The sequence below is a fragment of the Acomys minous genome (genome assembly GCF_964271855.1).
Source record: "Acomys minous genome assembly, chromosome: 10".
Classification (NCBI taxonomy): domain Eukaryota; kingdom Metazoa; phylum Chordata; class Mammalia; order Rodentia; family Muridae; genus Acomys; species Acomys minous.
The window spans coordinates 16,465,001-16,491,475 of record NC_140491.1 but is presented as its reverse complement, the minus strand read 5'-3'; the positions used below and the strand labels follow the sequence as shown (position 1 = coordinate 16,491,475).

At 46.2% G+C, this 26,475-nt stretch overlaps 1 protein-coding gene across 1 annotated transcript in view; it reads left to right on the top strand.

Moving 5' to 3' along the window:
- Positions 1-265: 265 nt before the first annotated feature.
- Positions 266-26,475, top strand: part of RBPJ (recombination signal binding protein for immunoglobulin kappa J region) — a 200,608-nt gene continuing 174,398 nt past the window's right edge. Inside the window, exon 1 of the mRNA XM_084799712.1 lies at positions 266-287. The gene's annotated coding sequence lies outside the window, so the exon portion shown is untranslated. The remainder of the gene's footprint in view (positions 288-26,475) is intronic.

Below are 26,475 nucleotides of genomic sequence, written 5' to 3'. Positions count from 1 at the left end.
CTTATAGATACCGTCTACCATCGAGAAACTTCCTTCCTTTCATCCTAACGCTCAACCCACACTGGGAAAAGGGCCTGTGCGTGCCTTTTGCCCTTACAGGGAATGTTCAGTCTTTTCCCCATTCTTACTGACACTTTCACTTCCTTTGCTAAGGGCCCACTGGCCTCGCCACACGAGGGTGGACAGCATTGCCTTCCTCCAGGGCATCTCCAGACGGGTTTCCAGAGGAGCCGAGGCTGAGAGTTTCCTGTCGAGATGACTGGGCTATTCTACCCGCACCTGTTGAGGTGAGTGACTAATTACCCATAGTGCTCGTGGAGGGCTGTATGATGCTTCAGTTCAAGGTTTGTGTGCATGTGACGCTGGGCCTGGCACCCAGGGCCTTCCGCATACTAGGTAAGCATTCTGCCATGAACTCGTGCTGTTTGCTCAAAAGAGAAGTAAACTCCCTTTTGATGTCCCCGTGTCAGGATGTGTGGAGTAACCGTTTCCTTTGCCATAAAAGTCTCTGCTTCTATCATCTCACCTTCTCTCTGATGAGGTCATACATGACACAGCTGAAGACGGGGCATGGGCTGCAATAAACACTATCTGTTCTAGGAGCAAAGCTCTTCCTCTGGGCTCCTGAAGCCAGCAGCACAGCTTCCGCCTCAGGGTCCTTCAGCTCCACTCATGTACTCCTTAGCCCCATGCTTTCCTCTACTCAGACTCACTGAGAAATACCAGGAGTTTTCTGAAGCCAAAGTCATCAATGGTCCCTCAGGGTGTTTAAAGTTGTGCATGTTTCAAATATGTTAGTCTCCGAAATGCATGCTGGGAGATGATGCTGAGGAAGAAGGCGATTTGCCTAAAACAGGCCACCTTATTGAAGCACGTGATGTAGGTGAGCTATATGAGGATCCCAAAAGAGCCGACCCCCCTAATCTGCTTTTCTCAGAATGTAAACTAGTTGCAAGAGTATAGTGTTCATTTGTTCATTTGTCCATCCACTGATTCATCCATGTGCTTACTGTACAGTTGCTGAGCGCCTACTGTATACTGGTTATCTAGGAAACCAAGCAAGAGCTCCCCAAGCCCTGGGCCCCCAAAGAGGGGAGAGGGAGTGAAGTTAGGACACCTGAGAACGAGGGGTGACGTTACACAGACAGAATGGGCAGAGTGTGCTGGGGAGATGGGTTGTGACTGCACGCAGAATGCTGCTGGGCTCTGCAGCCTGGATATGAGAAGGAGCAGCCGATAGAGTCCCCTACTGTCACCATTCTGGTCTGGTCTAAAGTTGCTGCGTTCACTCCAAATGCCCACCGTTTAGCTTTGAAATGGAGGTATTTACAAAAGGTGGGGGGGAGGGGGGAATTAAAAAGGTAAGTCTACAAGGCAAAACAATGCCCCACAGGGAAGTTTAAGGGACCTTGAGCTGGACATGGTGGCCCACGCTTTTAATCCCAGCAGAGGCAAAGGCAGGCGGATCTCTGTGAGTTCGAGGCCAGCCTGGTCGACAAAGAGAGTCCAGGACAGCCAGGGCAACACAGAGAAACCCTGTCTCAAAAAACCATAAAGAAAAAAAGGAGCCTGAGTGAGGTAGAATCTAGTAAACGTGATTCAGAGCTAGCAGTTTGGTGAGCTACATTTTCATTAACTTTTGTTAGCTACATTTCAGTAATGCATGGAACCCTAAAATCTCCTGAAGATTACACTGTCTGGGCTCTTGTTTTACATGATGGGTGTTTAAACAAGAGGCAGTGTCTTCTGAAGAACAGGCTTAGGCCAGGTGTGGGTGGTGCACACCTTTAACCCTAGCACTCTGGAAGCACAAGCAGGCAGGTCTCTGAGTTCGAGGCCCACCTGGTCTGCATAACTTGTTCCAGCCGAGGTTACATAATAAAACCCCGTCGTTTAAAAGAAAGAAAGAGAGAGAGATTTGGGTTTAAATGTTGCTGTCAGTACCGTTAGCCTCCAGACAAATCCTTAATGCTTCATTTCTTTGACCCTGTGTGTTTCCCACACCTAAACTGAGCATGCCAACACTCTCCTTTGGAGCCCACTTGCTCCAGAGATTTGAGACATTGTGTGCACGCCTCAGTAGTAAGGCGCCCAGGAAACAGCTGGGCTGGGGCAGCTTTCCTTTGGTGCTTTTGGTTGTTTAGAATAATGTGACCGAGTGGCCTGAGTGAGACACTGAAATACGACGGACTTGCTCCGGGTCGTGCTTCTTCCTCTTGGTGACTGTATTTAGGCTCAAAACTCTGAATTGTCTCATGTGAAACAGTGAACGTGACGCTTGCCTCTTCTTAATTTTATTTTGAGGTTCACTTAAAAATGACTTCTTTTTTGTTTTTGCTTTGTTTTGAGACAGGGTTTCCCTGTGTAGCCCTGGCTGTCCAGGACTCACTCTAGACCAGGCTGGCCTCAAACTCACAGAGGCCTCTGCCTCCCCAAGTGCTGGGATTAAAGGTATGGGCCACTGAGCCCAGCTTTAAAATGACTTTTAAATATAAACACTGTATGTAACTCTGTTATAAGCACAAAGCCTTTGAGAATTAACCATGTAGGTTAAAGTGTACTCTTTAGACACTAAGTCTACATAATAGTGGTAAGATTAGCACGGGGTGGAATTCTCTACACTTTTCAGATGAAGAATAGCCACGCATTCTCCACATACTCCAAGAATTTTACACTGTGGGTCAGGGGATAAGTCTCAGCTCTAACGAGGAAGGAAGCTTTGAACAGGCTTACAGCAAACAATTCAGCAACTGTCCACCTGTGGGTGACGCGGAAAAGTAGGAACAGCAGATGTGCCAGGTAATTCACCACAGAGTCAGAATCCAGGGCCAACGAAAAATCACCTGCTCCGCTCCCTCTGAGCTTGACAGAGGAGGAAACTGAGGCTGGAGGAGGGAGACTTGTTTATCCCCGAGAACGCCCACAATGAAAGTGCACAGGGTACGCCTTCGGCCAGGTGCCCCCTGCGGCTTCCTGTCTGCTCTGCTCCGCCTTTCCCAGGGTGCATTGCTTGGCTCTATGGCTGCTGCAACGTGTGGAGTGGGAAGGAACAGAGAACAAGGCCAATACTGTCTGCTGGGCCACAAATCGTTTTAGCAAAAGGCTGCAAGGGGGCTGGAATCAAGATCTCAAGGTTCCTCCCGCCCTTCCGCATTCATGATCCCATGCAGGAAACATTCAAACATGGATGGAACTAAACATCTTGCCAGGTGGTGGCATGTGATATGTACAAACAGCCCCTGACTCACAAAGAGGCAAACGGCAGAGAGCCCAAACATCCAAACAGCTGCCGCCACCCGCCATCCACCATCCGCCATCCGCTGGCCCCCACTACCCTGCAGCTGCCGTGAGCTGTGTGGAAAAGAAAAAAAAAAAAAGGAAAAGTAAAGAAAGGGACAGGGGGAAAAAAAATCTTGGACCACTCGCAGATTCCACAAAGTCATGCCGAGGAAGGGAGCAAGCTGTGGACACGGAACCAAGGAAGGGAACGGACTCTTGGGATCCATCCTCAGCCATGGGTGACTGGGTAACATCTTTGCGTGCCTCTGAAAAATCCCATCCCAGGGTAGACTGCCCTCCCTCTCACACCCACACTGCCCACCCACACAGGCCGCATACTGGCCCCACAGTAGTTTGAGAAGAAGAAAGGGAAGGAATCGATCATAATTCAAAATCTCTTGAAATGTTACTCTTCTGTATGACAGTTAGAAACATAAACTTCGGCCAGGTGTGGTGGCGCACGCCTTTAAGTCCAGCACTTGGGAGGCAGAGGCAGGAGGATCTCTGTGAGTTTGAGGATAACCTGGTCTGCAAAGCGAGTCCAGGACAGCCAAGGCTATACAGAGAAACCGTGTCTCGAAAAACCGAAAAGAAAAGAAACATATACTTCGTGGTCCTTATACAAATGGTCCAATGAATCAATGAACGAAGAGGCCTTCACACTGACAGACACGGGGCATATTACCAGAGCCATGAAAGTACTATTCTTTTTATAAAGATTCCTATTTTTACAGACGGGTGCATTGAGGTTCAGAGAAGTCTCATGACTGCCTAGGCCACGTAAATTAGAGGTAAAACCAGGATTCAAACCAGACCTGTCTAGTCTTTAAATCTCCCAGCTTCATCAACCCTTCTGAAGAGTCATACCCACCCAGCATAGGAGACTGGGGGCAGGTGAAGGGTATTGTGAGCAATTATTAACAAAGTAGCAAGAATTAATCCCAATAGAGGGCTTTCCGACTAAAAGTCAGCGGTGTTCAGCTGTCCTGGGGAAGAAGAAATTCTGCCTAGAGAACAGGGTGAGGTTAGTCCAGGAAAATTTGGGAGTGCCGATCTATGCCTCAATTTCAGCATGTAGCTTGGAGACAGCCATTTTCTCAGGTAGGAAATAGGGCGGGAAGGGGGGCGGGGATAAGAGGGGTAGGATGGGATCCAGAGGAGGAAGATTTACAAGGAACCAGCAATGAACTCTATCCCAGGTAAAATTTCATCTTAAGGGAGAAAAGTTTCTGTTTCTCCGCCCATCTCTTGCAATCGGTGCCTCCGGATAACTCATTAGCGCTGTAATGAGTGCTGAGCAGAACGGGATGGTTCCACGCATGCTCGTGGGCCTGTTGGAAACCTAACCCTTCCACTCCCATCTGTGATGAATTTCCTCAGAGAAATAAGCCGTAAGCACACGCCTTGCGATCCAACGCGTGTATATTCTCTGCGTTTCTTTGGGCGAGCACTGTTTGCGGGGCTGGGGATACCAAACTCAGAAAGGCCCTGGAGCCTGTGAGGAAGGGGTTGAAAAATCTTTGAGGCGTTGTGGTGAGTGTGGGGCGCTCAGCAACACAGCTTGGGAGGTGCTAGGCGCTGGGCGGGGCCTGGGAAACTGCTTGGAATGAACTTTCGGACTCTAGCGCTTGACAAGTTGGGAGCTGTGTTGTGGTAGCAGCCTGGAGAAAGACCAGCTTACCATCTATTTCTAAATGAACTCCCTTTTCAACAGCAGGTTGCTCCCCACCCCACCCCACCCCCACCCCGGCAAGCAGAATATCCATACCTGTGATATCTCCACTCCCCAGAAGGTTTAGTGAGAGCTGGTCACATGGACTCTGAATTCCAGTTGCTGGGTTAGAATCTGGCTTTCTGTGACTAATGCTAGAACCTTCGATGACCTCCAAGTCAGTGCCTTTATCTGTACCACGGGCGAGAATATATTCCTTACAGTGCTCCCAGAAGGACCGAGAGCTCATGTATACAGAGTCCATAGTCTGCCTCCCGCAACCCCCAACATGGGGGGCAACTTCCGGTTTGGTGTAGCTACTGGTACCTAGGCAGTAAGCTGGGCAGCTCTGGCCTCAGGGGAACTCCAGACAACGCAGATGCATTCTGACTGACAGCTTTCAGGGACACACAGATACGCAGTTTCCACGCTTGAGTCGCACAAATGCGTTGTGTTATGTCTTCATCTGTAAGGGGGTATCAAATGCTAGGTTTTATAGCTGCTGCTGTTAAAATGAGTAAGAGACTTTGGAAAGTAAACTCGGAGAAAACGCCTAAGCACACACTAGTTCCTTCGGGAAATGGGTGTGGGGAAAACATGACAGAGACCAGAGAGTTCAGCAAGCCATGCTCTTTCTTCTAGTGTTTCCTCGGTGTAATGAAATTCAAAAGTTTTCATGTCCAACCGGAGGTAAAGACACCGTCTTCTAAGGCCCAAAGTGAAGGCAAAACTCTTCTGAGTCACAGGGAACAATGCCTTCTACAGATCTATGTTTTCTTGGCCCCAGTTTCAGTCCCGGTGGAAAAAAAATTCCCTGAGGCTGATGACAGCTGAGCTCCCTGCCTGGAATTCACAAGTGGAGATGGGGAAAATTATACCCTGAGGCTTGGAGGGCGCCTGCCTGGGTAGCCTTCATTCACACAAAGGCTGGATGGATGGTGGGCCTGCCACCTGTCCGCCTCCAGCCCACCAGGCCAAGCCAGGAAGTGAGAGAAGAGGGGGGTGTGAGTTCAGAGAGACTGCTAAAGAGACACTCAAAGCAATAGAAACAGCGGAAGGCTCTGCCGCAGCCCCCACCCCTGCCCTTGGTCCCTCACCCTTCAGAAAGGTCTCTAGGTGACCTTTGCCTCCACTCCATCCATACGCCCCCTCCCTCTTTCAAAAATAACCTTCCGGAAATTCCCCAGGTCTAATAAAACTGTTGACCTTTAGGGCTGGTCAAATCGCCGCCGTCATCGTCGTGCCTTGAAAGGGGGTTCCCCCGGGGTCAGTGCCCCTATCTGGGTCCCTCTTAACCCACCTACTCCACTGAGCACTGCTTACATAGACCAAATCCAGTGTGTGAAATACAGCACAGGACCCCATTTGCTAAAGACTTCAAGGGTGCCCATTAAGCAGAAGTTTAGCTGTGAATCCTGCTCCCTTATGTCCTATGGCTGTGGTCCACGCCCAACAGAGCAAACTCAGAGACCCTCCATCCTGGCCAAGACTGTGGCTCTCACGGGCTTGGGAGAGAAAGTGTTAATCACCTTGTGGATCTCATCTTAAGGGCCAGAGGTGCAGAAAATATGGCAGGATGTCACCACCTCAGCCTCAAGACTGGGTGTGCCTGATCAAATGCAGGACTGCCACTGAGACAACTTCTCCAACAACCTCAATACTGCCTGTGATATCCTTACATATAATATAATTTCATCTTAAGTATTACATGGGATATAGTTTTAAAAGTGTCATTTCTAGGGCACTCCGGTTTCATGGGGGCATGTGTGTTTTATAGTTCAGAAATCCAGAAACCGTATTTAAGAATCTCACAGCACTGGCATTCTGATTCCTGCTTTAGAGGTGGGGAAATGGAATGTGCAACGCTTTCACATGTACCCGGAAACACTGTGATTGTCAAGGAAGAAATGAGATGTTCCCTAAGCAGCACTGCTAAGGCATCATGTAAAACAGTGGTTCTCAACCTTCCTAATGCTGCAACTTTTTAGTACAGTTCCTCATGCTGTGGAACTATTTTCATTGCTACCTCATAACTGTACTTTTGATACTGCTTTGAATCGTAATGTAAATATATGTGCTTTTCAATGGTCTTAGGTGACCCCTGTGAAAGACTCTTTTCACGTACCCAGGGGGTCTCACCCCACAGGTTGAGAACCACTTCTCTAAGGTGTCTAGAAAGTTCTTATACTGTGTGCGTAAATAGTATCAATACTCAGTGAATGACTGCGTCCTCGCTGTGCTTGGTAGCCGGCAAACTGCTCCCACAAAGACTCTCAGTAAGTCTCAAGCACTTTCCACACCACACTGTGGCACACAGAGGGAGCACGTCACCCACGTGGAGCCGCGGTGGCAGATGAGGTCATGGCACACAGCTCGAATCGTATTACATTCCTCTAACACAAGGAGGAAACCCGCAAGGACTGAAGGGTTGGCTGGCCAGTTTTCCAAGCTTAGCATGTACAGCCCTGTTGCCTCCCTTGAACCAGGTTGCCTTGCCAGACCTTAGAGAAAGCATTCTACTTTCTCTAGAAGGGGGGGGGGTGGGTCAACAGTATTGTCTTGGGGGCGGTGTGGGGGACGCGTGAGGGGAACAGAGGCCTTGAAAAGATGGGACAGCAGGGGTGGCCTGTAAAAACACTCTCTGGGACACGTGGATGATCCATAGAGGCAAAGCACTCAGCCTGGGGGAAAAGTGTGAGTTTGCACACAGAAAGCTAGACAGAATGCAGACAGCTTGCTAGCGTCCAGAAGCCTCCAGGCCCTGATGGGGAACCTGCTAGAGCTCTGGGCCTCAGAGAACATCTTATACCCCTTCTCCTCTACCCTGGCCCACATGAGAGTACAGCCTTTCCCTCCAGTCTCTCTCTGGCCCAGACAGGGGAAGCCAGAGGAGCCATGAGCAAAGTGATTTCTAAAGAACATGAGAACCGAGAGGTCAGCTGCCTTGTAATGAGATAAATGCTCACAGTAGGAAGGTCTGGGGGTCCTGAAAAACCTAAGGAAAGGGGTGAAGACAATCCCACCACACAAAGGCAGATACTCTCCTGAGGTCGTGGCGTATTGCCTAAGAATGTATTATCAGAATAATTATTCCCGTGCATCAGGCGTGGCTTTGCACTCTGCTTTTCTAACCCCAACAAATCATAACACTTCCCTCACGTCAAGAAAGACACGGCAGAGACTCACTCCATCAGGCTTTGACGACTCTTCTGGCAAACACATTAAAAATGACTGTCATTTATTTACCTACAGGTGGGCATTGGCAGGACTCCAACTCCATCTATGTCCTCTTCAGACCTTTCGGCACCTGTTCTTTCCTGTGTAGAAGCTAACACAAAGTGGTATCAGTTCTGACCCAAAGATACACGTCTTCTCGTGTGTTTAGTCTGAGCTTGCTCTGTAAAAGCTCCATGTTTTCCAGAAGTTTCTGAAAGTTCATAGGTAAAAAGCTTTTTTTTTTTTTCTTTTTCAAGACAGGGTTTCTCTATGTAGCCTTGGCTAACCTGGACTCACTTTGTAGACCAGGCTGGCCTTGAACTCACAGAGATCCACCTGCCTCTGCCTCTGCCTCCCGAGTGCTGGGATTAAAGACTTGTGCCACCATACCCAGTGGTAAAAAGCCTTTGTGGACCCTTCTAGAATGAGTCTTTTCCTCATTACAATCCCCAAACACAGGCACTGCTATTGCACAGCGGAGTCTAAAGGCTGACATGTACAGGCCGGTAGGCTCGGGCTCCTGTTTAAGTGACAGAGGAGAAATCCAGAGACCAATTTCAGGCATCATAATACTCACTGCATCAAGGATAGGACAATATACAAGTCCTCAGGGCACTGCTGTTTGGGGTTTTTACAGGACCACTGTTTGCTGATTTAGTTAATGACAATGTTGGTCTCCAAATTCCATCTAAAAGGCAGCCTTAAGTGTTCTCAACTTGGACAGGGCTAGTCTGAAAAATAAACAAATAAGTTACATAAGCCCACATTTTGGAGGCTCGGGTTCTGAAAGCCAAGGCTGGGGCCAGGATGAAAGAACCCACCAGCCATTTTGTGGTTCGGCCTCACATGCTGTGCGAAGGGTGGGGAGATCTGGCTTCTAATCTGAACGCCAGCATCCACCAGAGAAAAGTGAGTGCCACTGTTGGCTATGATGCTCGCCTTTCTCCCTTTTCACTCCCTTTCCGTGCTAGATGTCCTGGGAGGGTCTGTGGCTATTTGAGAGCTGTCATCTGTTAGCTTCAGAGCTGCCCGAATTGGAGGGAAGTGAGGTGATTACTCTCAATTACTTTTTTTTTTTGAAGGCCTTTAAGGCTTTTCTTGGGAAAACAGAGATCAAATTCCTCTGTCACCGGTGTGACCGAAACCCATCTGTGCCCTGTGCTCTGCTAGGGCACGGAGTCTCTGTCACCGTCCAGAGTGATGTACGCAGTGATATATTCCATGAGTCTATTCATGCAAATATTTATGCAGTGTGAATCTGAAGATCTTCGGAAAGAGGAAGTGCTGAGGGCTGGTCACAACCCATTTATGCAATGTTGGGGTTAAATTTAAAGTGCCCTTCAAAGTCTTACATATTAAAGACTTGGTTGCCAGTGCACCTAGCAGGTACTAGAGTCTTTAGGAGATGGACATAGTGGATCACTGAATGTACACCCTTGGAAGATGAATTGGGATCCCATCCCCTTTCCCTCTTTGCTTCCTGGTTGCTTTGAAGTGAGCAGCTTTGTTCCGTCTTGTGGCACTCACCATGATGCTCTGTGTTGCCACAGACCCAAAGCTGTGAGGCCGATAGTAGTAGAGGCCTAAAGGTTAAAACATGAATTAGGAGCCTGGCGTGGTGGTCCACACCTATAATCCCAGCACGCGGGAGGCAGAGGTAAGCAGATCTCTCTGAGTTCGAGGCCAGCCTAGTCTACAAAGCGAGTCCAGGACAGCTAGGGATACACAGAGAAATCTTGTTTCGAAAAACCGAGAGAGAGAGAGAGAGAGAGAGAGAGAGAGAGAGAGAGAGAGAGAGAGAGATGAATTAGAATAGGCCCTGCCCTCAAGTTGCTGATTCTGGTTAAAGAAAATAGGTCAAATCCCAAATAGCCATAGGAACTAGAAAATGTTACATGTCCATCCTGGAGTACGACAGTACAAGCACGCTCATGGGTCACAAAGTAGACCCCCAGCCAGTGCTGGTCAGTAGCTAGCTTCCTGGAACAGAGGACAATTGTAGCTAGGGAATCAGAAGAATTTCCCAAAGTAGGACAGTGTAATGATTTTTAAAATAGTGTCTGGATTTGTATAAAGCTGTACAATTAAAACTACAGGCTGGATCAGAGCGAGTCTCCATTGTGGATGCTCTAATAGAGACAAGATTTGTCAGTATGTATAGATGGCTCCTCCTATGGAAAGCACTATGCCCCAGTGGATACATTTAGTATAATTCTTTGTGCTTCAAAATCATGTGTGCGCATACGTATAAGAAATGGAAAGAATACAAATGTTAACAGTGACCATCCCAGCTGGCAGGATTATATGTGATAGTTTTCTCCTCTTTGCCTTATTCTGTTTTTATGAAATTTTTATGATGAGTATACATCACCTTAGTAATCAGAAAATTTTAGGTTTTTATGTTAAAATACTTCATTGTTATTAGGTTGGTACAGATAAAATATTGTGAAGCTTTAAAAAAAAATAAAAGAAAAGAAGAGCTGGATCTAGTGGTTCATGGCTGTAAAGCAGCATTTAGAAAAGCTAAGACAGGAGGGCTGCTGTGAGTTTAAACCATCCTGGATTACAGACTGCAGCTCCTACCCATCCCCCTACACACACAAAGAGAGAGAAAAATTACATGGGAACAAGGATTGAAAAATTAAAAATGATAATGAGATTAAAACGGCATGAAAATGGTGTTCCTCGGCCACGTCCAGTGCTGGACACAGGAGGGACACTCACTGTGACTTTTTGGGCATTACTGCCTTTTCTTCCCAATTTCAGTGTAACAAGATGACTATTATCCCAGATCACCCGGAGAAATGAGGGCCACAGAGGTTGTGTGACTTGGTCCAAGCTCGCACATCTTACAAGGAGAAGGATCCAGAATTAGACACCAGGACATTAGTCCTCCAAGGCTGTAGAGGAAGTCAGCACAATGGTGATGCCCGGCCTGGCCTGTAGGGGCCACTTTCCTTTGCTTTGTGTGAAGGTGTGTCTTTGTATTTGCTATTGTTTTTGTTGGTGGTGGTGTTGTTGTTTGGTTTTTGGTTTTCAAGACAAGGTTTCTCTGTGTAGCCTTGGCTGTTCATGGCTTTGTAGACCAGGCTGGCCACAAACTCACAGAGATCTGCCTGCCTCTGCCTCAGGGATTGTTGGGGTTAAAGGTGTAGGCTCCCACAGTTGACTCATATTTTCTTTTTTCTTTTTCTCCCTCCCCGTTTCCCCCCTCCCCAGAAGACAGGGTTTCTCTGTGTAGCCTTGACTGTCCTGGACTAGCTTTGTAGACCAGGCTGGCCTCGAACTCACAAAGATCCACCTGGCTCTGCCTCCTGAGTGCTGGGACTAAAAGTGTATGCTCATATTTTCTATTGTTAATTCTGTACCTGTAGAGAGCTAAATGCTGGCAGGATTTTAGTATTATAATTTCTATGGCTCATCATGAGCTTTATATTTCTAAATAGTTGTCCTTCCATACCAGCTCAGGTACTTGAAGATCCGACAGCCCTCTCTGCCTAGAGGCTGCTATCATCTGTTGTCTCAGTGCTGGTTGGTTGTAATAGAAAGCCAATGTCTGGGGCAGAAAGTATAAGGACAGGACTTCTAGCAGAAAGAGTGACATAGGAGACCAAGCTGGAGCGAGAGGCTCTGAGGGGGATGGGGAAGGGGACAGAGGGGAACCAGAGCATAGAAGGAGGCGGATCCTAGTGTAGAATGGCCAGGTTAAACTTAGACAGTAGATAGGAAACTGCCTCCAGGAAAGGCCTCTAGAAGTCTCTGTGCCTTATTTTTACCACAAGTGGACCCTCGAAAGTCCTGCAATAAGCATGGGGTGGGGTGGGGGGGACACACTCCTTTAATCCCACTCAGGAGGCAGAGGCAAGTGGATCTCTGTCAGCTCAAGGCCAGCCTGGTCTGCAAAGTGAGTCTAGGACAGCCAGGGCTGTTACACAGAGAAACTCTGTCTTGAAAAACCTAAAAAAAAAAAAAAAAAAAAAAAAAAAAAAAAAAAGAGGAAGGAAGGAAATCTTGCAATATTGGCCCTTGAAGGCTCAGTAATTGAAAGACCCTGGAGACAGAAAGGAAATACAGCCAAGAAAGAGGCAGTAACAGCCAGTAGGACGTCCCAGCAAGCCAGGTAATATGCTAGACAGGAGCCCCAAGGAAATGACTTACTCATTCAAAAACAAAGAACTTGAAAGCAGATGTAGTTCAGTTGGTAGAGTGCTTGCCTAGCATGCCCAAAGCCCTGGGTTCAGTCCTCAGCACCACGTGACACAGGCATGTTGGTGTATGGGCTCTTTGTCTATGTAACAAGTTCAAGACCAACCTGAGTTGCATGAAGCCCTGTCTCATATGCTACCTGAGACTGTGATCTCTTAACCCTATTAAGCATCTTCTTTCTTTAAAACAACAACCACACCACCCTTTTCTCTCCCCAAGAACAACCCAGAAAGGACATTTTAGCTCCACGTCCAGCCCAAATGAAGGGAGTTGCTATGCAGTGCCAGCAATCAGAGAGAGTAGCCCTGTGCCAACTAGACTACACTGCTCTAAAAGGAGCCAGGCATCTGAGGATACATGCTAAATGGCTAAATGAACACTGTGGAAACACCATTTGAGGCTGGTGTGCAGAGAGGCAGAGAGAGCTTTATGTCACCGAGACCCAGAATCACTTCAAATATATTTGTTTAAGCTAGTTTTTAAAGAGGACTGAGCATCTTCTCCTTGGATAGCTTTGAACTAACTGAAAAGTAGGGTCAGAAGAATGCATGCATCTGTAGCGTGGGACGCTCATTCCACAACACTGGGGGGCGCTTTTACTACAACAACCACCAAAAGAAAGAAAAGAAAAGTGTCATACTTCTTCATAAACATGTACTGCTAAACTCAGGTCATCTGAGTGTGTTCCTGGAAGCCCAATTGAGAGTCAGAGTCCAGAGTTCATGCAAAAGCAAAGGAATTTTATTAAGCCGAGGCGCTGGGGTCCACCAAGCTCGAGGAGATGAAGACCTTGTTGTGTAAAAGCAGAGGGTTTAAATACCCTTTACAGAAGCAGAACTCAGCCACCGTGGTTAGTTATCAAGTGATAGGCTAACGATAGGTGACCTTTTAGGTGAATGGGGGTCTGAGGTAGTAAATTCCAAGTAGGGTAAGATGGGGGCGGTAAATTCGAGAGCAGGGTGGAGACGCAGGCTAGGGGGAAATGTTTAACTTTGGCCTGTAATTCTTAAATAGCTTAAAGACGCTATTGTTACGTTGGCTAGCCAAGCCACCTGGAATCTCACATTGCTTAGCTAACAATGTTACTGTTATGATGGCTGAGTCCAGGCCATCTGGAATCTTACAGTTCCAAACATCTATAATGTGGAATGCTTTGGGATAGGAATGGAGGGATTTGCAGGGTTTGTTTGTCTAAACCAGTGTGCTGTAGAAACAGGCTTGGCATGACACAGTCAATGCTACTGTCAGCATGGGCCAAGGTGGCCTTTGATACCCTCTCTCCCTACTTTCCTCAGTTCCTGAACAGCCAATCACAGCCAGCAAGCACCTCTGCCCCCAAACTCTAAGGCGGTATCTGATGAACAAAAAGCGTGTTTTCAGTGGTAGCAAAGCCTTGCCTGTGTGTTCTTTGAGGCTGGCCTGGAATTTACACAAGGCCATATCCATAAGAGTGGGGGGGGGGCGGAGAGGCGAATTAATTGCAATTTCTGATTATAACTTGAGATTTGGAGCTTGTTTGTTTTTGTACTGGGGATTTAACCTGGGGCCTTGTGCATGCTGGGAAAGAGTTTTACCACTGAGCTATATCTGCAGCCCATCTGATTATATCTTTTAAGACAAAACTAGAGAGGACCTCAGTGATAACCCCCATGTATTCTGCCGCACACTCAAAGTGTCTACTCCTATCTTAGGTCATAACGAAAAGCTTCCCCAACCCTACTTCCCTCAATAGCCCACCCCTCAGCATCCCAACTTATGTGGTTTTAACTTCCTTGCACAGGCCAGGGAAGAGGGAAGAATAAGCCCTCGGGTTCTGACGGGAACTGCCCCTCATCGCCTGCAGGTGTGTCTCCCCAGTGCCGTGGTTGGCCCTGAGCTAGGTCTTTAAAACCAAAACTTTACTCTCAGTACTGTCTAGTTTAGATTTGGTTTGTGGAGCCGGGAACTGACCCCTCAACCTGGCTGCCACATGCAAGGCAGGTGCTCCCTCCACAGAGCCGAGCCCCAGCTCCAGCTTTGATCATCCCAACAAATGAGACAGCTAGATGGTAAAACTTCATCTTTGTGGGAAAAAAAATGAAGTTTGGAGGCATTTTGTATTAGCATATTTTAAATATACATAATAATGGGTTTCCTGGTGCTACTTTCATATACATATATAATATGAATATTTTTCATATGCATATATATGTGTATGATTTCATATGCATATGTCACATGTATGTGCATATGAATTGATCATAGTGAGCCCTATTAATTGCTCTATCCTATTCCTCTACCATTAAGCTTCTTCCCACCAGATCCATTTTCTACTTTCATTCTTTTATATATTTATTTACTTATTTTTGATAACCTAATATGCTTTATTAGGGTTGCTTACCAAGTCCTGGCTTAAGGATTATTTGTAAGAGCATGGACTCCTGACCAATCACTGTCCACACTGCTGAAGAAAATGCCTTTCCCTCCCCTAACACCAATTAACTACTTATAGATTCTCAGAGAGGTGTGGAGCCCATAAGACCCAGCCATAAGGGGGGCTGGAGAGATAGCTCAGAAGAGCACTAACTGCTCTTCCAGAGGTCCTGAGTTCAATTCCCAGCAACCACATGGTGGCTCACAGCCATCTATAATCTGATCTGATGCCCTTTTCTGGCCTGCAGGTGTACATGTAAGCAGAATACTGTGTGCATAATAAATAAATAAAAACAAAAACAAACAAACAAAAAGACCTTGCCTAGGGAGACTTTTAAAACAGTTTTAAGTCTGGTCCATGATGAGATAGCACCTGGCCACCACCTATGTCTTCCCATCCACACTCACAACCCATAATGATTTATCCAAACACTTCAGACGAGGTTGCAGACTTTGCTTAAGAGGGGTCTTGGCCGTGGAAACAGAGACCCCCTGTGCTGGGTCCAAAAGTGGGAGCAAGAGATTGGCTGTGACTCCAGCTATGGCAAAGTAGAGATTTACAGTAAAGGGGGTGGGCTCAGCAGGCGTGAGAGTTCAGAGAGGGAACATCAAGGAGTGACAGCAGTTGTAATTAAGCTGGAGAGACGGCCTGTGACAGTGGTCAGATGCCAGCGGCTAGGAGTCTTGATAAAAGGATCCAGCAGAATTCTACAAGACAGTGAGGAAAGGCCAAGGTCATGTCTCAACAAGTGGAGGACTAAAACAAAGCAAAATAAGGCTTAAATGAGAGCCTTATTTAACCAAAAAGAAATCTTTCACAGTCGAATAGGAGGCTGATGTGCAGAGGCAGGGCCAGGCTGCGATGGCTGCTGCAGCTCTGAAGTGCCCTACACAATTATGAGTGTATTGGGATGTCCCAGAGTCACCTAAAGGTAGTGGCAGCTCGTGGAAAGGAAAAATAATAGAGAGCAAGCAAAGTCTAAAGACAGAGCTTGCTTCCGTTGTTCTGGGGGTGCGTGTACGAGCATTTTATGGAGGGGGCGCAGGCTGCAAGTGGTTTCCTTCTGTAAAACAGCAGGGTGCCGAGGATACATTTCACAGCCTCTGCCTGTGTCATTTGGGAGACAGTGGCAGGCGATGACAGGGAAACAGCTCTTGCCTTTCACTGCGCTGCCCAGGGCCCACTTTGTTTTCCTTGTTGCTGTAAAGCAAATCGCAAGGGCTTTTTTTTTTTTTTTTTTTTTGCCCAGGCCAAACATCTGAAATTAGAATTATGAGGTCTGCTGCAGGAGGCCAGGAAAAATCATTTCTTGGGATGGTTTGATGCTTTCTGGTTTGCAGCTTTTTACCAGCGACCTGCAATAGCAATTACCCAGCCTTCACCAGCTCCTCCAGCTCCCTTCCTGAATAAGCCATTATGCAATGGCACAGAGGCCGTAGCAGGCAGTGTCAAGCGGGTCACTGAATTCAATTCCCTCTCGGTCTCAGTACTGAGTTCTTAGCATCCCCGCAAGGAAGTGCATGCAGTCTACTTCTGAGGTGGACAAGGGTTGGGTATAGAAACAGGAGCAGCTGGGCGTGGTGCTCAGGCCTTTAATCCCAGCACTCAGGAGGCAGAGGCAGTGGGATCGCTGTGAGTACAAGGACAACAGTCTGGTCTACAAAGCCAGTCCAGGACATCCAAGGCGACACAGAGAAACTTTGTCTCAGAAAAAGAAACAGAGAGAGAGAGAGACAGAGACAGAGACAAAGACAGATAGACAGACAGACAGACAGACAGACAGGACAGCAAAAATCTGATGAGCAGCCACTGAGTATGGAGAAGAGAGTCATTTCATTGTTTCCCTGTTAAATCCAGATCAATACAAAAGGAGCCCCCAGTCCTAGTTCATGTTAACTGTGACTCAGGAAGTTATTCAGCCTTTCTATGCCATGGTCTTTTGTCTGTTTAATGGGGTAACATCAGCACCTACCTCATCTTTTATTTTTTATTTTATTTATTTATTTATTTTGGTTTTTCAAAACAGGATTTCTCTGTGTGTAGCCTTGCCTGTCCTGGGCTCACTTTGTAGACTAGGTTGGCCTCAAACTCACTGAAATCTGCTTGCTTCTGCCTCCCGGGTGCTGGAATTAAAGGCGTACACCACTACCATCTATCTGGCTTACCTCATCTTTTATGAGGTTTGTAAAGTACTTATAGTATGGATACTATATGTACGTTTGATAAATACACTTCAAGAAAAAATCATGTTTAAGAAAATCAAATGAAGGGCAGTCCTGGCGGGCCATGCCTTGCTTAAGTAGCCACTCTCTGTCCTGCAGAGGGAGTCGAACTGGGGAACTTTGAGGCCAGGCACAGGGGTTCAAAACCATTTGCTTTCACAGACCTGCTAATATATTTTCCTAGAAACCAAGTAAGTAAATTTGAACATTTTGAATTAATACTACCTTTATTATGTATATGAGTATGCTGCCTTTATGCACACAAGAAGAAAACATCAGATCGTAATACAGATGGCTCTGAGCCATCATGTGGTTGCTGGGAATTGAACTCAGGACCTCTGGAAGAGCAGACAGTGCTCTTAACCACTGAGCCATCTCTCCAGCCCTAATATTCCCTTTAAAAAGAGATGTCAAAACCATTCCCCTCCGTGTGCTTAATTTACTTAAACTTGACTTTATCTTCTCTGTTTCAGATCAAATGGCTTCAAAGATTTAAAATATGTTAGACTATTTGATAGTTGGAAGGCAAACAGATTCATGGATGTTTTAGATGAAGCTGGTTTTAGATGAACCCTGCTCCAAAAAAAAGCACACAAACAAGCTTTGCTAAGTCAGAACATAGTCTTCCATCTCTTCATCCGTCCTTTTGTTTATTTTCATTCTCCCTAAAATTTTACCCCAACATATGTATTTGTGTGTGTGTGTGTGTGTGTGTGTGTGTGTGTGTGTGTTAAAGTATTTTGCTAATCATCCTATCTCATTCTAAAATGTGTATGTGAGTCTATGGCCTTACCTGTAGCTTCTAATTGTTCACTCAAAAACCATTTGTGGGGCTGGCAAGATGAGTCATCAGAAAAAGGCCTTAATGCCAAGAGTGATGACCTGAGATTGATTACTGGGACCCATGTGGTAAAAGGAGAGAGCCAGCTCCCACAAACTGTCCTCTGACCTTCCACTTGTGTCCTATGACATGAGCATACATGTACATACACACAGGCACACACACACACACACACACACACACACAGAGAGAGAGAGAGAGAGAGAGAGAGAGAGAGAGGGGGGGGGGGCGGTGAATACAAAAGATTTTAAAAATATTTTTGTAGGTTTAAGTATTGCAAAATTATTAGTTGCACACAACTGACAAAAAAAAAAACAGTATGGCTGTATTTCAAGTTGGATACACAGCCAGCCATGCATTCTTCATGGATGAGATACATTTTGAGAAACACATTGTTAAGCAATGCTGACATGGAAACATCGGAGTATCCTTACACAAACATACATGGTCTGGCCCACTATATGCCTCGGCCATATACCATCGCCTCTTGTTTCCAGGATGTGAACTCTCACAGCATGTCACCATTCTGCATGCTGTAGCACATAAGTGCTCCTGCATCTAAATAGCTCTAAGAATGGGCCAAACACAGGAAGAACACGAAGTGATAGGAATTTTTCAGATCTGTGAGTAAGTAGTCAAGAGACTACTGCTACATATGCAACCTGTGGGCATTAACCAAAGCACCGGTAAAGTCGTACATGACTTGAAATTGTATTAAAAGCAATTGTCAACGCACCTCAGAGATGGATGGAGGGGCATCCTTGAATCAGTTCATGTGCCCACAAATGGCTGCTGCTACCAGAAAGAGCAGTAAACTCTTGTTTTCTATGAGGGGATCACAGACAAATCACAGTCACAGAAGTGGTTGGTGAGACCAGAATCGGTCTTCTTGAATTCCCTCTGCACTATGTGCCCCAAATACAAATAATTCTCAAGGATTAATGAGTTTGGTTGGGTTAGTCTCCATTTTTGCTGAAAGCAAATGTTAGAACCATCCACAATTTATTATTGAGTTATGACTTTCTGAGGAACCTATGAAAAGGCCAAGATTTCCTTCTGCTCAGAGACTCCTTGTTAACTCTGTCTCAAAACCTGTTGAGCAAATCAAACATTTTATTTCTGTTCATCTTTTGTCAATGAGCTGCCACTGGTGCTTATTTTGGTTATTTTTGTTCTTGTCACATCTCGGAGCAGCAGGTCTGGCTCATTCAACTGATAAAAGTTCTGTCACGTGAGTTAATTTTCAGACTGATTGGCTGAATTATGTACAGGCTTTTGTCATTGGAAGTGTAACTTCAGGTCTCAGTGCATTAATATTCACTTCGAAGAACGTTATAGAAGTCACTGAGTATTCCACAGTGTATATGTACCACAGTTTCTTTATCCATTCTTCTACTGAGGGACACTTAGGCTGTTTCCATGATCTGGCTATTATGAATAAGGCCGCTATAAACATGGTTGAACATATGTCCCTGTTGTGTGTTGGAACATTTTCTGGGTATATTCCAAGGAGTGGAATAGCTGGGTCTTGAGGATGCCCTATTCCCATTTTTCTGAGAAAACGCCAGATAGATTTCCAAAGTGGTTGTGTACATTTACACTATGGACTACTACTCAGCTATTTAAAACAAGGAATTCCCAAAATTTGTGGACAAATGGATTGAACTAGAAATGATTATCATAACGAGTGAGTTCACCCAGAAGCAGAAAGAAAATGGTATATACTCACTTATATCTTAGACACTAGCCCAAAGGGCGTGTCCCATGAAAGCCTTCACTTGCTAGCATTGCTTCTTGTTATTTAATTTGCAAGAAAATGACACACCGTATTACAGAAATCATGTTACTCAGAAGCCAGAACTGTGGCAGAGGATAGAACATTCTGTCCTCAAGCTGCGGGTGCCTGCATAACCCTGCTGTGTAACTTTGGGACTAAGTAGGGAACTGTGTTCAAAAGTCAAAAGTACAGCCAGGCATGGTGGTGCACGCCTTTAATCCCAGCACTCAGGAGGCAGAGATAGGCAGATCTGTGTTAGTTAGAGGCCATCCTGGTCTACAAAGAGAGTCCAGACCAACCAAGGCTACACAGAGAAACCCTGTCTCAAAGAAGAAGAAAGAGGAGGAGGAGGAGGAGGAAGAGGAAGAAGAAGAGGAGTAGAAGGAGGAGGAGGAGAAGGAGAAGATGATAAGTCCAGGACAGCCAAGGCTAACAGACAGAGACCCTGTCTTGAAAAACGAAAAGCAAACAAAAACAAAAAATTAAAGTTAAAAAAAAATCAAAAGTACTTTCAGTTGCCCTTAATGAAGTTGTACAATAGGAAAACAGAATATATGCATCATGCTACGACTAATCAGAGCAGGTGCATCAACGCTGGAGCAGGTAGTAGGAGGAAGTACAGAATATGTGATTTCATGGAATCGCTCTTAACTAATAGCAGGCGCTATGGAAGACAACATTTGTTTGGGAGATGGTGGGGGGAGGGGCAGCAGGGGGCAGGGCTGGGATATGGTTTACTGGGTGCATCACTTGCTACAGAGAAGCCCGTAAAGCAGGACAGGGTAGCATGTGCAAACCCAAGGTTCCCACGGTGTGGTGAGAGGGAAGCCGGAACAAGCGATTTCACCAAAGCTCACAGGCCACCATAGCCTTTGCCTCAAATGAGGTAGAAGGTAAGACTGACCTTGGTGGTACTCCTCTGACCTCCACGTTAGCTCTGAGTTAGGCTCATACATATCTGCTCTCTCACACACGTGCATACAGATCTTAAAAGGTTTTAAAACTTTTTCCAGGTGTGGGTTTTTGTCCAGTTTATCCTGCGCATCTCGGCCACCCTAGGAAATAGACTGGTTATGTTTAGCTAGGTTCCACTCCATTCTCCGTTGTTAGCCGAGTCATCAGGACTTCCCAGCAAAGTATAAGCCTTACCGACGAGAAATTAGACTTTCCTTAAGCACACAAATTACACACACACACGCACATGCACATGCATACATAGAGTGTTTCTTATTGTCCGTGCTGAGAAGGGCAGCCCCAGGATGCCAGCTTCTGGAAGGGTCTTCCAGCTCCATCATCCAAGCAGGAGAGTCAGAAGATCAGAAGAACACATGTGAGCAGGGTGGCTGGGCCTGGAATCTCAACTACAGCCAAGAGCTCTTTTATAATTGATACAAATCCGTTCATGAAAACAGAAGCCCAAGCCCTTAGCCCACCCCAACACTGCTACATTGGGGATTAAGCCTCCAATACATCAAGTGAGGGGGACACATTCACACCGTATTGCTGAATACCAGACCCCTCCCCCACCAAAAAATAGTTGAGTAGTTTGCCCCGCCATGCCTAGAAATAGCTGCTTCTAGCAATCAAAGCTGACTTGGCTTCGCTGTTTCACAGATCTCCCCAGAGGACAGCAAATCCTTGGCAGTGATACTAGTTTCGAATATGTGGCAGCACCAGGCACCTCCACACTACAACTTGCGTTCATATAGAACATCTTCATCATAGACCAAAATACCTGGCTAACCCTGGCCCTGAGGGAAATTCAAAAAGGAAACCCCAAGTCCTGGACATGTTTATGAGATTTTGTTAATTACATGAGAAATCTCTGGATGGGTAATTCAAATTGTTCCCTAGTTTGGTAGCCAGGAGACCGTCACAACTCTGAAGCAATGGACCATGATGAGGTGAGGAATGGACTGAGACCCCCTGCCTCCCTATTACATGTAAGAAAAGGAAAGGGGACCTTGAAAACCTGTGCGAGCAGATGGGCCTTTCCTTTGGGTCTAGGAACAGGCTTTAGAAAACTGTCCTTCCTCAAGCACTTCATAGTCAGTTTTCAATAGGGGAAAAATCATTGGTCCACTTGTAATCTTCTTGGGTGTGTTTGTTTGTTTGTTTGTTTGGGGTTTTGGTTTGGTTGGTTTGGTTTGCTTGGTTGGTTTGTGTGTTTTTGTTCATTTTGGGTCCTTTCTTTGAGAGAAAAAAATATTTGCAAACTCCATCTAAGCTAGGACCCGGAAGGAGCCTGTGGCGATGAGCAATAGGTGAGGGTGTTTGAGGTTTTGCACATCAGCCTTTTAAGAAGTACCATTCACTTAGGAAATGGACGAAATGGCTCCTGTCAGGTACCCCGCTTAGTGGTTCTGTTTGTATATAGTCATACTTGGCTACCAAACCAAAACAGAGAGCAGCCCCAACTCTACAAAGGATGTTCCTGTGTTCCCTGAAATACTATCCTCCTTCTCCCCCATGCCAGATGACCATCAGTATTTGTGGGGTCCCCAGAGCACCCCCAGTTTGCTGATGCACAAATAATGAGACCCAGAGCAGACTTAGGTTCTTGACTGTCATTTGGATTTGTTTGTTTGGTTTTTTGTTTTCTTTTTGTTTGGTTTTGGTTTCTATGTGTAGTTGTGGCTGCCCTGGACTCACTTTGTAGACCAGGCTGGCCTTGAACTCACAGCAATATGCCTGCCTCTGCCTCCCAAGTGCTGGGATTAAAGGCGTGTGCCACCACTGTCATTTGTTACGGTGGAAGACGATAAAACAGCATCAGCAGGGAAAAGGTTGTTGGCGCAAATCCTCATGAAACCTTGATCTGACCAAGACACTTCTCCCAGTGGAACCCAGGAAGACCGACGTAGTCTTTTCTTTAATATGCATTGCCTGCTGGAAAGAGTCATTAAAGACAGCGTCCAGGGGTTTAATCAGAGTCTAGTCATGTGGGCACCTGCCACCTGCCAAAATCCAAAGCAGATACTCAGGATAAATTGTGCTGTCTATATACCAAGAACCTCTCCTGTCAGCTAACTGATCACTGGGAATACACTGATAACCAGGTTCTCAGATGCTAACTGGGAATGAACTGTCAGGCACGACGCTGATGCTCACTTGTAAATTTTACCTAAAGGTTTCATGGTAAACTGTAACCTAACTTGATGTCCACACAGATTGAGACCAACATTTGTAGCAAGCATCCAAATCTCAACCAATCACAAATAGCCAAGTGAACAGACTGAGTTCAAAGTCCTCTGGACATCCGTGTTCTGTATCTTACTTCTTTTCCTCTGGCTATAAATATAGATTGTCCGTATTGTCAGGCAGGGCAGTCTAGGGTGTTTTTTTTTTTTTTAATCTAAACTGATGCTTGATTCTAGAAACACAAAGTTAATTATTACCTGTTCTTGTAAAGGAGTTGGGCCAACTTTGTGAGCCAAACTTCATAAGGACATCATCTCGGACACCTGCCAAGTAAACTGTTTTCTCATACCACCATTCCCAGGATGTATGTTTGCCCAACTTTATAAACAAAGCCATACAGTATCAGCTCTTTTATGATGGCCTTTTTTCACTTAGCATCGTGCTGTATTTACCCTTGTATTTTTCTTAAACATACGGATCCTTCAACACACTCAGAACAGACATTGCCATTAACCATCAAATCCAACCATGGAAAAAAGACTTTACAAAAATCCACCTATAAGATAATAATGCAATATTTGATGAAGCCTAGCATGTGCTAATTACTGCTCAAAGTTACTGACATCACATGTACACATACATGATGCACGTGTGTATGTATGTGTATACTATACATGCAATTAATTGGTCCTCACCATGACTTAATGAGGTGAGCCTGATTACTGTCCCACTTCCAGATGAGGAAACAGACACTCTGGAGCCACGGGGCTGGCACTTGGGGGAGGCAGCCTGAAAATCCAATGTACTTGGCCACAAAGCCTGAGTTTAACCACCACACACATTGCCTCACTGGCTTCTATTCTGTAACATGCGCAAGCACTGTAGCAGGCAGAATAAATGCTTCCTACTCAGAAACCCACGCCCTAACCCCCTGAACCCCAGAATGGATGACAAAAGGAATCAGCAGCTGGGGATGTGGATCTTCAGACAGGGACAAGGGCCCTGAGTATCCAGGTCAGCACAGTAACTCACAGCAGTCTTTGTAAGTGAAAGGGGGAGGCAGGAAAAGCAGAGTCCGAGGATGTAATGACAGAAGCAGACCTCAGAGTGAGGCAGTTGCTGGCTTTGAAGATGGAGGCGGAGTCCATGAGCCAAGGAATGCAGGCGACCACTGGAAATGGAAAAAGGCTAAGCAACAGATTTTCCCCTGGAGCATTCAGAAAGGAGCAAAGCCCCTGCAGGCGTGTTAATGTTAGTTCTCCAAGACCCAAGCTGGGACTTCCGACCTCCCTCCCAAACTGTAAAATAGTGGGGTCGCGTTGATTTAAGCCACTTTGCCCATAGTAAATGATTCCAGTATCAATAGGAAATGAATCCAATCAGCCTAGTGCTAATAACAGACATCGATCAGAGACAAGATGAGCCTTCCCGACACAGTTCACAGAAGACAATCGAAGCTGCCCAAGTGGCCAGGAAACCCTCTGAGGGGCTGACAAGGCAGCAAAGGTTCACAATGGCAATGCCCTTCCTTTGTCTGAGTTTTCGAATAAGTCAAAGGTATCCGTAGATAACTGAAATAACATAGATGTCTTGGTTTCACTTTCACAAACTTGACTTTGGTGGTTGGTTTTATGGAATTTCCCCCATCTTTGCCACAGTGGTGAATGTATGTATGTATGTATGTATGTATATATATATATATATATATATATATTTTTTTTTTTTTTTAAGTACATAAGAATTTTTCAAAACTTGCCTTTCCGGAACCTGTTCCACTGGAGCCTGAATCTGCCATGTAGCTCTCTCAGCACAACATTGGAATCACCACCATTGTAATAAAATCACACAGGGACTACCAATGTATCCTGTAGGCCCCTTTCCCAATGGCCGTTGCCACCTCAGCCTTACTGCCACCAGAGGAAGAGTTTGGATTTAAAAACCTGACCATGTGGCTCCTACCTTCAGACTCCCTCTCTGAGCCACCCATACGCCCCCCCCCCCCACTGCCCGTCACTCTCAGATGCTAGACCCGACAGACACACAGAGCCTCTTGGGATCAATTGCTGCTCATCACCTTCCCAGCCTTAGCTGTGTCTCCTCATTCTTTCCCATGCTCAGGTCCTATCTAGCTGCTCCCTGCTGAAAAGCATGGCCGGTTCCCTCCACCTCTGCGTGGTTTGCTTCCATCGGGTGCTCCCTCTCCGACCACACTCATTCTGGCCACTCCTTCTTTGGTTTTCGGCTACATCTTGTTGACCTGGTAGACGGCCGAAGCAGTCGGTAGGCAGCAGGTGTTTGCCGGCAGCATTGTTCCTGCTTACTTTACCACCTCCCTTTTCTAACTTCTCGGACAGGCAGTGGCCCATCAGAACCTCTGTTGTCTTCTATCTCTTTGACAGTGGGCTTTCCTGCTGGATAATGCGGCCGTGTCAACCCCTTGGAGCTTGTATTAGTCACGTGTTCAGGTCAGAGGCTTCTGAAAGTCCTTCCCACAGTCCCCAAAAGACCCCACTGACACACACAAGTTCAGGCACATGAGCAAATACTGACGGGAACTGATACAGTAACACAATGATGTCTGGCTGAGCACCTATAGTGTGGCAGCCTTTTCTCAGGCACTTTATTTATTTCTTTAATTCAAAAACTTGTCTAAAGCAGGGCTTGTTTTGTCTCCATTGATGGGGGAGGAAAGTGGCTTTATAAAGATGAAATCGTGTGCCTGGCACTGACCCGCCCATTAGTGGCCGCATCATTAAAGCATATGGCGCTGGAGAGCTGGGTAGAACCCTCATATTTCTCTTGCTTCCTGTCTTTTGCAGCCATACTCTAAAGCACTGCTCTGAGCTATCAAAGTGACCTTGGCATTGAGTATACTGGGTTCTATAGTGGCAGCCCATGTGTCCACCTAGGAAGCCGTTCCTCATAGGAGGGAACCTGTCTCTCATCCATAAGCGTAGAAGAACATGTCTTCCTGAGCCAGTGATATTACCAGTATTCTCAACACATGTCCACACTTGTGCCTGTGGGTCCATCACCAGGAAGCCAGGTGCAGAGTAAGTTCCCAAGTGATCCTCTTGGCTCACACTCCTGGTCCAGCTAGGAATCCACTTTCTGGACTGATTAGAACTGTTGTCTCAGGTGTTTAAATCATCTCAGGAGGCCAGGAATATGGCTCAAGTGGGGAGGGCTTGCCTACCAGCCACGAGCTCTGTGTTCAATCCCCAGTGGCACAAACCAAGAAGACAAAAAAAAAAGATAAAAATAAAGTTGGATATGATGTCTGCGTGTCTCATGAGATCGAACAAGATCAAGAAAGAAAGAGAAGGGAAGGAAGAAGGATGGGAAGGAGGAAGAAAGGGAGAAGAGGAGGGAGGAAGGGAGGAAAACTACTGTATCAGTAAGTAATGCAGCCAGACAGGGTGATGCATGCCTTTAATCACAGCACATGGGAGGCAGGGATAGGCAGATCCCTGTGAGTTCAATGCCAGCCTGGTCTACAGGATAGCCAGGGCTATTTCAACAAAACAAATGAAAAAGGAAGTAATTTCAAGGGGCTGGTCCAGCTCTCCCGTTGTCACATGCTTGCAGCTGGCTCACCCATACTTTTACCATCAGGGCCAGCCAGTTCCACTGTGTTGTCCAGGTGAGGTACAGGGCCTGCTCTCCTGA